This window comes from Nicotiana tabacum, chromosome 6 (genome assembly GCF_000715075.1).
Source record: "Nicotiana tabacum cultivar K326 chromosome 6, ASM71507v2, whole genome shotgun sequence".
In the NCBI taxonomy this organism is placed as follows: Eukaryota; Viridiplantae; Streptophyta; class Magnoliopsida; order Solanales; family Solanaceae; genus Nicotiana; species Nicotiana tabacum.
Genome location: NC_134085.1, coordinates 34,337,897 through 34,349,139, shown reverse-complemented (window position 1 = coordinate 34,349,139; position 11,243 = coordinate 34,337,897). Strand labels below are relative to the sequence as shown.

General features: G+C 36.8%; 1 long non-coding RNA gene across 2 annotated transcripts; it reads left to right on the top strand.

Moving 5' to 3' along the window:
- The first annotated feature begins 4,326 nt into the window (after positions 1-4,326).
- LOC107791944 (uncharacterized) lies at positions 4,327-9,577 on the top strand. Of its 2 annotated transcripts, none has more exons than XR_001649373.2 (3): positions 4,327-4,732; positions 4,893-5,000; positions 9,384-9,577. It is a non-coding gene; the product is annotated as an uncharacterized LOC107791944 (long non-coding RNA). The 2 variants fall into 2 exon arrangements; XR_001649374.2 differs by having other exon boundaries at positions 4,329-4,732; positions 4,953-5,000.
- Positions 9,578-11,243: the final 1,666 nt, after the last annotated feature.

Sequence of the window (11,243 nt, the reverse complement as noted above, 5' to 3'; positions counted from 1 at the left end):
TGGGAGGGGTTATAATATTCAAATAAACCCATGCTCTCATGTTATGCACCCCACTGACAATTAAACTAAGGTTAACAAATGACCACTAGGCAAACTTAAGCTTACAAACTGTTAAAATCCTATTAAACTCCCAAAATTACCCCTTAACCCTTGCATATTACTGTATTACCCTAAGCCTTACTTGTTTGAACTTACCAACTATATAAGCTTAAACTTAACACTGATTTCTGATTGATCTACTAGATTTCTACAACTATATCTAATTCTCAGCCTAAGTTCAACTTAAAATCAGATCACAAAGGGGTGTCAATCAGATGAAATAAGTTGATCAAATTGGGAACCAATCCTGATCAACTTAAATCAAACAATCAACAGGGAGCAAATGATGAATCAGTGACAATCAGGCTTCTATGGCAAACTATGAAGAACATGGGATTACTGACTGAACGAGCAGTCTAGTTCAAAGACAAAACTGAACATATTCAACAGGTTCATAAGTTAGCATAGCAGATGTAGAACTGGTAAACATACATGGAGAGCATTAATGAACTACTATCATGTTTCCTATAATTTTTAAACAAATTAATTGACGACACTTATTTAACCGACTATACAAGCTATAAAAGATAACAAACAATCAATAAACACACAAGCTAACAGGTGATTCCAGCGGCTTTGGACAAAACCGGGACTTTATACGAAACTAACTAATCGACGAACTTGTTCGTATTGATTGTATAGTTTAAAGAACATTCAAACGAACAGAAGAAAGTTTCGACCAAATAATAGGTCTGGAGATCAACAGACTCGACAGAAAAGTCAAAAAATAAACTAAACTAAACATGAAAACAGGTAAAAATCATAGAAGAACAAAAGAAAAGGAACAGCTACCTCAGGGACTCGAAATCAAACTAACCCAGGCTCGAACTCGGACTTGACCATTTTTTAGGTCGAATGGACCTTAATCGAGTGTTCTCAACCGAGAACACTTCGACTAAAGTCGATTAGACCCCACATCGTCTTTTAATTTGGACAGATCTCAACTTTTGGTCTTTTAGGGTTCTTTGTGGTTTGATTTGGGATTCGTCCAGCTCCGTTCAGATTCGAACGGAACCAATGGCGTTTAGGGTGTGAGGGAGGTCAGGAGGTGTTGTGGTATGAATTTGGGGTGGACTGGGATAGGTTTCCATTTGGCTCGAATCTTCAAATGAATATTCGAGAAGATAGGAGATGATTCGAGCCAAACGGTCACCGGATCCGGAAAAAGGGTGTTCAGATGGTCTTGTGGTGTTAAGACGGTGGCCGGTGGCATTGTTGCTGCTAGGTTTTAGGCGAGGGAGTCCTAAGGCGGCTAGGGTTTGAAGGGTTCGTCTCTGAGACGATGATGAACATGAGATGGAGGGGGGGTTTGGTTCGGGGGCGTGGGATAAGAGGAGGGATTTATATATGGGGTAGGAGATTAGATCATGGCCGTTGGATCAATCAAGATCAATGGCCAGGATTAAGGGATCTAAACAATACGACGTTGTTTGGTTTAAGTAGGGGGTCGGTTCGAACCGAGCAACGGGTCGGGTACGGGTCGGGTAAAGCCATGGGATCGTTAGATTAGATTTGATGGACGGCTCAGATCGAATGCCCTATGCGGCGTCATTTGGGGGGCGTCTCTGAAAAGACCTGGTTTGGACTGGGTCAATGTAATTGGTTTGGGCCTGAATTTTGGTTTCACCCGGCCCAATCCGAGTTTCCTTGATACTTCACCCATTTTTCTTCTTTCTTTAATTACCAAAATTAAACAAAAATCCTAAATAAATTGTAAAATCAAAAATAAAATTACACATATTATTTAACACCTATAATAATTAACACATAAATTAAACATTAAAGAAAATCACACAATGACAAGAAACACACATGCATATTTTTTGTGATTTTCTTTTAACCAAATTATAGTTAATTAATTCCTGAATGTACCATTAATTTCTAAATGCATGCAATATGTATTTTTGTATTTTTAACTATAGCAAGGTGAGCATTTACGGATAGAACAATTATCAAAATGTCACGCAAATTCTCAAAATTGTACCCGAAGGTAACTCATTTTATTTTTTTCCGATTTCTTTTGGAGTAATTTCCGTGAAGCAAAAATCACGTGCTCACAGGCACAAGTTGCTGATGATAATAGCAAACAGATTATTGAAACAACTGATAGATGGCAAGTATGGTAGGAGGACATGTAGGCTTCTCGTTCAGTGCATTCTTCTGCAAAGGGGGGAGTTTGGTGCACAATCAGTAATTTATGGAACGAATAGAGACAGTTGGTAAAGTTGAAACTGTGGAATGGTAATAATACCCAATTTAGATCCGATATATGGTTGGGAAGTGAAAGTTTTAGATCAAAATTCCCTGTTTTGTATAGCTGCTCCACAAAAAAATGGAAGGGTATCAGACTTTTACTTGAATACAGGTTGGCAGCTGATCCTTATGAGGGGTCTTAATGACTGGGAAGTTGATGTATTTGCTCAAATTGATGCAGTTACTGGACATGGTTAGATTAGAGGACAACAAGAAAGACTCACTGATCTGGGCAGCAAGCAAAGATGGTACTTTCACAGTCAGGAGTTGTTACAGTCTGCTAAAACAACAACAGGGGCTTTAGCAATCAGATTAGCCATGAAAAGCAATATGGAGATCAAAAGCACCTATTAAAGTAGCTTGTTTTGGTGGGTCGCAGCAAAGGGAACTTGTTTAACTTAGGAGAACTTGCAGGAGAGAGCAACTATTCTATGAAACAGGTGTTACATGTGTGAAGAAGCAGAAACAGTCAATCATCTATTCATTCATTGCAAAGTGGCAAGACAATGTTGGAGCTCTTCCTAAATATATATGATGTCAACTGGGTTATGCCCTCCAATGTCAGGAATCTGTTGGAGACTTGGCAACACCAAAAAATAGCAAAAAACCAGCAGTTAGTATGGAGAACAATTCCTCTGTATGTGCTCTAGACAATATGGTTGGAAAGAAACAAGATTTGCCCTAAAGGGGAAATGCAGCATGTTTCCAGGATTAAAAATAGTTGTTTATTAAATTTTCTAGTGTAGGAAGTATGCTATGGAAAATATGGAACATTATTTGGTTTTTCTAGAGGAATTGGGAGGAATGTAATTGCCTTGTTGTGATATCTGCTGGTTGTTTGTAATTTTGTACCATCTTGGTACCTTTTGTTAATAAAATTTTACCTTATCAAAAAAGAAAAAAAGAAGACACAAGGTATGAGATGTTGCTCTAATTGCACTTGTGTGTGTCCTGTGGAGAGGGGTAAGAAAGTCTTTGACTGTATAGAGACTGACTTCGTACATATGAGGAATATCCTCTTTTAGTTTCGTTTTGGTGCACTCATGAGGTTCCAGTATGTATAGAACATTTGGTGATTAGGGAACCATATTTTTGTGAGAGCTCTCTACTCTTTGGTATACTACTTATATAAGAAATCCATTGTTAACAAAATCATTTTACAATAAAAAATAATTTAAAAAATATTTGCTAATTAGTATTACACTTCTAAATCCAACAAGTAACTATATTTTTTAAAACAATCTCTTTAATTATTATTTTCATAAACACCTTAGGCACTTACGTGGATACTCTAGAAGAGAGCATTTGCATGGATGAAAATGAGGTTGCAAAGATGTATATCAGATTGTCCATATCCTCTCTAGTATTGTAAGAAGGTACTCTTTTCATCCTTTTTTCTAAAATCTATTCAGATAAAAATATGAATTCTAAAAGAATTTTGAAAGTAAAATTTTAAAGTGTGATTGACAGACCTTTGTTTGACACTCAATATACCTGTAGTAGTCCATCTTCATAGATGTTTTTCTTGAAGCTATTGATTATCAAATATATTTGACCAATTCCTTAATTTTAATGGTTAGTAGTTTAAAGTAGATCTGATATACCAATCTAATCGATGGATGGAAAAAGTACTTTTCCTTGCAAATACATAAAATACAAATTTTCACTAAAATTAATAACAGATATAAAATTAAAACATTAAACCCCTTACCTCACCCAACCCCCATGCCCACGAAAATGACAACAGAAAAGATGCTCTCAGAGCAATGAAGTTTTTATCACTTATAATTTCATACTAACAAAATTATCAAACATAATTGTTCCAAGCTTCACGCCACGGGCCATCACATACTAGTATTACAGAAGAGGAAAGGTTTCGACCTGTGTGCTTCAGGTCAATTTAATTCAAGTCAAGGATATTTTAGTCATTTTAACTATTAATTCCCATTGCTGCTTACGTACGTGGATATTATAATTTCAGCCACCGCATCCTTGTGTAGTTCTCCTCCTTTCATCCGATCCTCCTTTTTCCTTTTTCGATGGTTTTCTACCATTCTCTGTCTCTCTCCTTTTCTCACTAGACTAGATCCAATTGGTTTCTTAGATTCTTTCGCAATTTTGTAGAAGATAATTATCTTCGCTCTTTCTTCTTTTCCTCCTATTATGGGTTTCGCTGTTCTTGGGTTTGTTGACATCTAACTTGTTTATAGTTGTGTGTGTGTGTGTGTTTTTACATTCCCTATATAGCTCTTAATCACAGCAGGAGGAAAATTAAGTCTTACCCTCCAATTAGTTTTATTTTCAGGGAATGAATTTCTCCTGCTGGTAGCATCTGAAATAAGCTCGATTTCGGAGAAAAATAAGTCCTCTTTCGAGAAAGGTAACAATTTCAGATTCTTCTGAAATATTTTTATTCTCATTCTTTCGCTCAAATGTTTTGTTATTTTAGTTTTTTTTTTTTTTTGGGTTTTCACGTGGTACTTAATTCTTGGTTTTTAATTATAGTTTATCTGATAGTGTTGGTGATAATTATCCTCCAGTTTCGTACTTCATTTTCTTGACTATCCGATCCAAGTAAAAGCTCAGAGTGATTTGTCCAGGGTGTAAGCAGGATTGGAGTTTTCAGACGGCTGATTAGCAATTTTGAGGTACAATCCTTTTAATTATCGTAATGGGTGGAAGTTTACATGGGCTAATACTGTGAAGGAGAAAGCAGAAATTGTGAAAGTTTTCTCTGTATATTTTATTCATTGTAGCTTGTCCTTTATACAAATCTATGTATAGATACAAAAAATGTAAATAAAATATTCCTATACATGGCTAAAATCTAACTAACTAACAGAAATATTCTTTACAATGTGTGTGTGAGCATGTGTGGTTCACGTATAAACAATTCTAGACCCTTCTCATCTGAAAATGAGAAATATCAAATTGGATGGCTGTGATTTATTTCTCTCTTATCAATTCAACGTCCCAGATGAAGTTAGATGAATTAGCATCAATGCTCATGATTTGGACACGGGGCTTTCTTCAAATAAGATTAATGTCTCAGATATCTTTAGACATAAGCTCAAACAAATCCTTGGAGACTCCGAAATTTCTTTCCACTTCTTCTTCTCTCTTGTTTCTTCATTATTCTGTGAAGCATCCATTGAATCAACATAGGGGTTCTTATCTTCAACATCCCCCTCAAGATGGAGGGGAGAGAATGGACCCCCAGCTTGCTCAAAATATGGCGATGAGAACCCCTAGATAAGGGTTTGGTGAACAAATTGGCGAGCTGACAGTCCGAGGGAACAAAAGAGAGAGATATCAAACCAGAAAGGAATTGCTGATGAACAAAGTAGCAATCGAGTTCCACATGTTTGGTGCGTTCATGAAAGATTGGGTTGCGAGCTATGTGAATCGCAGCCTGGCTATCGGAGTGGATAGGAACTGGTAAAGTAGGCTGGACTGTGAGACCCCCCAAAAGACGAACGAGCCAAGTGATTTCTGCTGTTACTCGACGCATGGAACGATATTCAGCTTCGGCAGATGACAAAGAAATGGAAGCTTGTTTTTTGGATTTCCGGGTAATAGGTGCACCTCCAAGGGTAATAAAGAACCCACTGACTGAGCGTCTAGAATCGCGACATGCTGCCCAATCAGCATCGCAAAAAGCCAGCAAATCAAAAGAGGGGTGTGAGGGTAGGAGAATTCCTTGTGAGGGATCTGTGTGGAGGTATCTCAACACACGTTGAGCAGCAGAATAATGGGAAGTGCAAGGCTTTTGCATATATTGGCTGAGTGATAGAACAACAAAAGAGAGGTCAGGTCTGGTGTTCGTCAAATAGTTAAGCTTACCAACTAGATGGTGATAGACATTTGGGTTGTCCATTGGTTCCCCAAAATCTGCTTGAAGCTTGATGGAAGGGTCAAGAGGTGAAGAAATTCTACTGCCTGAACAATCGAACTCTAGTAGCAGTTCTAAGGTAAATTTCCGTTGGCTTATAATGAATCCCTGATTTTCTCTGAGTATTTCCATGCCTAGAAAGTAATGAATATCCCCTAAATGTTTCACTTTGAATTCTGAATTGAGAAAACCAGTGATTTGTGTAATCTCTGTGGTATCATCCCCTGTGAGTAGAATATCGTCAACATATACTGCGAGGATAGAAACAAGAGCACCATTGTGCTTATAGAAAAGGGAATAGTCATTGAGAGAACTAGAATATCTTTTTAAACTCAAAGCTACTGCAAGTTTGGCATACCACTGTCTGGATGCCTGCTTTAACCCATAAAGGGACTTCTTTAAGAGACAAACCTGATTTGGTTTAGGTGGAAGAACACCTGCAGGGAATTTCATATAGACCTCTTCTTGCAATTCTCCATGTAAAAATGCATTATTCACATCAAGTTGTGACTCCCTCCAACCTTTTTTCACAGCCACAGTCAAAAGGCACCTTATAGTGGTCATTTTGACCACTGGAGAGAAGGTTTCAAAATAATCAATCCCTTCTCTCTCTGAATGTCCCCCTCACTACTATAAGCACGTGATTTTTGCCCTATATGAGAATTACTCCCAAAAATCTAAAATAAAACAATTTGTCTTTGTGTGCAATTTTTGAATTTTCATGGCAGTTTTGGATAATTATTTGTATTTTTTGTCTGTGCGTGTTTATTTGTTATATTAGTAAAAAATATAAAAATATGTCGCATTTGCATTTAATATTTAATTCTACAGTTAGGAGTAATTAAGTTTGTTTTACAAAATGAGAAAAAATCATAAAAATATGTATTTTGAATTTTTAGCATTTAACGTCCAAATTGGGTGATTTTATCGTTAATTGATATTTAATTGTGTGTTAATTGTTATTAGGAGTCAATTAGTATTTTTGAGATAATTTCGAGTTTTATAATTTAATCTTAGCATTTTTTAGCTTTATTAATTAGGAAATTGAATAAATAGAAAAAAACAAAAATAGAAAAAAATCGGATTGGGCCTTTTCTTCAAATTTAAACCACAAGCCCAAAAGAAACAAACCCATACCGGGTCAACCCGACCCGGTCCGCCCAGTCCATAACCCAAAAAACCCAACACCCCTATCTCCCTATCTTTCATTTCACAAAAACAAACAAACAAAAAAAAACCCTAAGAACCTACCCGCCCCCTCCCTCTTCTTCTTCTCCAAAAAACCTAGCAGCCATGGCTGCCCCCCCCCCTTGTTGCTTCAACACCTTCAACGACCACCCCTGCTGCGTCGTCTTCTTCATTGTCCAGCTCCCCCACGACCACAGCTTCGTCTCCTTCATCTTCAGCTACATTTCTCGTCGAACAGCTTGGCCATGAACGACCATGGCTGCCTCCCTCCCCGACGTGAGCTGCTGCTGTGTGCAGCTTAACCAGCCTCTCCATCGTCTTCAACCACACACAGCTGCTCCAAGCTCATCCATGGCTGCGTGTGGTTTCTCCTGCTACGTCCGTCGACCTCCCGTGTCCGTCGCCACTGTTGCTCCTGCTACGTCCAGCCATGGACGAGCTGCGGCGTCACTACTGCTGCCTTCTGCTACGTCCAGCCATGAACGACCACCAAAGCTGCCCTCCGTCGAGCATGCTCAGCAGCTACTGCTTCACCGCCTCCTCGCCGCCACTGTTTCGTCTTCAAACGACACCAAACGACCATCTTCTTCGATCATTCGTTCGTGGTCGTCTTCGGCGTCAAGTTATTTTGGTGCGATAATTGTTTCCGGGCAGATTTGTTTTCGTTCGAGTTCGCTGTCGTTCCGATCCGGTTAGTGGGTTTAAGTTTCGTTTCTATCCGTATTTTGTTTTGATATTCTCGGATCTGAAATTAGTAGATGTTTGATTCTTGTTTTTGTTCGTGTTTATCGTTTCTTGATTATTGTTTCAGGTTGTTTCATTTGTTATTGTTTATTTTTAATAAAGAAACTATTAGTTTAATTATAATGTCGTTAGATTTAAATTGAAGTTCAATTAATTATTTCTTCAGTTTGTTTTTATTCGTTTAAAAGGATTTAGTTTTAATATAGAAATATGTCGGTTTGATAACTTGAATCCTTCGCCTTGACTGTAATATTGTTAGATCTAGTTTGAGGATCAATTGGTTATTTAGTTTAGTGATTTGAATCTGTTTATTTGTTCCGTTTAAGATTAATTTGAATTTAAAAAAAAAAATTGAATATCTTTGTTTGTTATTGTTGTTGAATCTGAAAATAGGATGTTGTTTAAAATTTGTTCAGTCAAAATAATTCCGGTTGTTTCTTTGTTGTTCACCATTTAGTTTGAATTTATTGATTGAATTTGATTAAGAATTGGTTATAGCTGCTATATTTTGGTTAATTGATTAGTTGAATTGGTTATAGCTGTTAATTTGGTTTAAGTTCTTAGATAATTTTTGAAGTTTGAACAGATTTTTGAATCTGGGCAGTAACAGTAGGTTTAGGGGTAATACGGGAATTAACCAATTGCAGATTTATTTAATTTAAGTGCTCCGCCCACTAAGCTCTAATAATAGTAAAATATTATAGTGGGGGACAAGACATATGTTAGTGGGGGAAAAAGGAAAGGGGATAATGACGAGGTTTTCTTTGACCACTCAAAAGGGGGGAACCGTGGGGTCCGTGTTGACTACTTTTACTTAAGTAAAAATCAGAAATAGTATAGGTAATAATAAAAAGTTAAAAGTTATACATAGTAGAAGAATATGGGGAAAAAAAAAGAGGTAAAAAGAAAAAGGTAGTCTTGCTTTGGGTATAAGAGGACTCATTTAACACTTGAAAAAAAAAAGAACAGAGAGAGAGAGAACAAAAACTGAAAAAAAAAATCTTCTACTTTCCTTCATTGTTTGAAATCAGCATTAATTGCTATTGTTTTCATCGAAGCTTGAAGCTTCTTTCTTGGGCTACTACTCCACCGGTTTGCAAACTCTGTTACTGGTCTATTCCTGTGTTGCTGGACTGTTTGTTGATGTGTTGTATTGTTACTACTGCTGCTGATTCTCATCTTCCTCTTCTCTTGTATTCAATACCAGGTACATGACTGTAACCTTGTCGATATTGTAAGCTGGAAAATGTGGAAAGCATGAATACACATGAAGAATGAAACTTTGAAATTTTAATTTTGCTTTTTCTTCGTCTCTTTTACTGATTGTATTTAGGCTATTTCATGTATTACTGTTTAATAATTGGAATAAGAGGAAAATAACATAAGTTGGTCTTTAGTGAATCAGCTTGGCAAAACGGGTTAATTCACTAGCTATGAAGGTTTTAATATGGTTAACAGTAGGTTAATCATGAATGGGTAGCTAAAATTAGTTAAGGCCAAACAAGACTAGATAATGTTTAAGTTTAATAAACTTTCTAATAAGCTTTAGTAATTATGGTTAAATCTAGTTTCAAATGGTTGTGAATAATTAATTTCAATAGTTTTTTTTTTATATATAACAATGCGAGCTTCAATCTAGTTATATTTGATTTCTTTTGAATATTAGTTATCAAATTTCTTATTTTATTTATAATTTCGAATTTTCTTTTTTTTTAGTAAAATTCCTTTCCATTAATATTTGTCCTAATCTAGCAATTAGTATGTTACGTTTTCTTAATTTTTTTTTCTTTCTTGAAAGCTCCTAATTAATTAGGATTTTCTTTCTTTATTTTAGAGACTAATTTTAATAGAAAAATGTAGTCATTTTAGGATTGACCAGTGTCAAAATAAATGAGATGAGCCTCGCCTAGTAAAACGTATAGATTGCGGGGCCCTCACAAATGTATGTATTAATTACTTAGAACTCGGGATCGGCCGCTTAGCGAAATTCACGGCTTTTTCCAAAAATAACCACGCGCTAGTCGTTTTAGGCACGCATTCTAATAATCTTACCTTCTTAAACTCGGGTGTGCATTTCATGCGACCCAAATCCAAATCCCATAACATTGAATAAAATGTGTTCCGGATTGCGGGTGCATTTCATGTGACGCAATCCAAAGACATGTTTTAAACGATGTTCACATTCTTATAAAAAATAAAATATAATAATAATAATAATAAAAGCGGCTAAAAGTTAAAATTTGCACACAAGTTATAACATGTATTAAAATCAAATATTTAGCCATTATAACAATTTAAGCGACCGTGCTAGAACCACGGGATTCGGGGGTGCCTAATACCTTCCCTCGAGTCAACAGAATTCCTTACTTAGAATTTCTGGTTCGCAGACTTCATTTGGAAAGTCGAATATTTTCCTCGAATTGGGATTCAAGATAAACCGGTGACTTGGGAGACCAAAAGCCAAACCTTTCCCAAGTGGCGACTCTGAATTAAATAAATAATCCTATTTCGAATATTGTCACTTGAATTGGAAAAACTCCATCACGCATTTATCCTTCGGGGTAGGCGCGCAAAAAGGAGGTGTGACAGCTACTAGCCTAGCTTTCAACCTTTCCACAGTTCCATCTGAATGATGCTTAACCTTGTATACCTATTTACAAGGTAAAGCTTTCTTTCCTAGGGGCAAATCTACCACATCCCAAGTGTGGTTTAGTTGCAAAGCTGTAATTTCTGCATCCATGGCAGCTTGCCAACCTGGGTGATTAGAAGCCTGTACATAGCTGCTAGGTTCAGAAATGGTAGATAGGGATTGAACCAGATGTTGATTAGAAGGGGATAAAGCTGCAAAAGAGAAAACAGGATAAAGCTGCAAAAGAGAAAACATTAGGAATAGCAGGCTGATTGAAGCAAGAATCAGTGAGATTAGAAAGAATGATGGCATTGCACACTGTCTGTCAAATAGGCAGGCCTTTGAGAAATTGTGTTAGACTGTCGAATAGGTGGTGGAGGTGTGAGAATCACATTTCTGGATGTTGTGTGAGGGGGTGAGTAGGAAGGAATGTAAGAT